This window comes from Mandrillus leucophaeus, unplaced genomic scaffold (genome assembly GCF_000951045.1).
Source record: "Mandrillus leucophaeus isolate KB7577 unplaced genomic scaffold, Mleu.le_1.0 Scaffold302, whole genome shotgun sequence".
In the NCBI taxonomy this organism is placed as follows: Eukaryota; Metazoa; Chordata; class Mammalia; order Primates; family Cercopithecidae; genus Mandrillus; species Mandrillus leucophaeus.
In genome coordinates, this window is record NW_012103166.1 from 884,329 (window position 1) to 885,768 (window position 1,440).

The 1,440-nt window shown below is 46.7% G+C and overlaps 1 protein-coding gene across 1 annotated transcript in view; it reads left to right on the forward strand.

The window, feature by feature from the left end:
• The first annotated feature begins 1,234 nt into the window (after positions 1-1,234).
• The window catches only part of POPDC2 (popeye domain containing 2), an 18,941-nt gene continuing 18,735 nt past the window's right edge, over positions 1,235-1,440 (forward strand). The window contains exon 1 of the mRNA XM_011987174.1: positions 1,235-1,264. The gene's annotated coding sequence lies outside the window, so the exon portion shown is untranslated. The remainder of the gene's footprint in view (positions 1,265-1,440) is intronic.

Genomic DNA, 1,440 nt, shown 5'->3' on the forward strand with positions numbered 1-1,440 from the left:
CCCAGGCTGGAATGCAGTGGCAAAATTTTGGGTCACCACAGCCTCTGCCTCCCAGGTTCAAGAGATTCTCGTGCCTCAGCCTCCCCAGTAGCTGAAACTACAGGCACCTGCCACCACACCCAGCTAATTTTTATATTTTTAGTAGAGACAGGGTTTCCACCATGTTGGCCAGGCTGGTCTCGAACTCCTGACCTCAGGTGATCCACCCACCTTGGCCTCCCAAAGTGTGGGATTACAGGCGTGAGCCACTGCGCCCAGCCAACATTTCTTAGCTTAATGTTTGCATACTCCAGCTTTATCTCTTGGCAGCCCAAAGTAGATTCCTGGGTTCAACCAGAAGTTCCTTGAAAATTGTCAGACTTCATAGAAGTGTGGAGTTGGGAGTCATGGATCTAGTACTGTACTTCCACTTACTGGCAAACCCCTTGGGACAGAGTATTAAGTTTGATAGACTTGGGTTCAAATCCTGGCTCTGCCACTTACTATCTGTGGGAGCTTGTTACCTCTCTGAGCCTCAGTTTCTTCTAGATCTAGAAGGAGAATAGTATTTATTTTGAAGGGTTGTTGTCACAACTAACTTATAAGTGTATAAAATGCCTAATCTAGGTTTGGTACTTCATGGGTGTTTAATAGGTGGGAATTATAACTTGGAAACACTGGAGTGGGTGGGATGATGATCTGGGCAATGTATTATTATTTGTTTACTATTACCAGATCCAGATATATGCAGGGGAAAGCCAGCTTAGAATTCAAAAAGCCACTTTACATAGCTACTTTTGCTAAATGGATGTCAAATAAATATGTAATGATACTTGCAGTGTGACTTAATAAAGGCCTTCAGGGGTTTTCCCAGCTTTCACTGTTAGGACTTTTTCTGATAATAGTCCCACACTTTCCTACTCTGATGTGTCCTCACTCAGGAGCACTGTCTGGCTCTCCCCACAGGGAGCTGGGGACAGTTTCCTACCTGAAGCATTGAGGTGATTTCTGTGCTCACTTTTCCTTTCTCTCTCCTTGTCTGCCTCTCTCACCCTGAGGTCTTATCTCGTCCTCTGGGAGGTATGTTAAGTGCTCTGCCAGGCTGTCTGTGCCTGGCCTGTTTTTTCTCACTGCCAGTACCTCTTGGATTCCAATTCCAAACATGGTATCCATCTGGGGTCACCCTTTCTTCCGGTGCCAAGAGAGAACACATTCCAAATGGAACACAAGTGTGCCTCCCATGCTGGCTCTCCTCATTCTGCTTGGGAAAAACAGAGAGCAGGATGTGGCCGCGTCATCCCACACTGCTGGGCTTTTCGGTCCTGTAGTGCTACTTTCCCTTGGGACTATTTAGGTTTTTCTGCTAAGAAACAAATTTGAAGACTGTCCCAAGAAACATGGAACCAAGGAAGTTTGCCAGAGCTCTGCAGGGAGAGCCAGAGCCTTGCTGAGGCGGGGGTG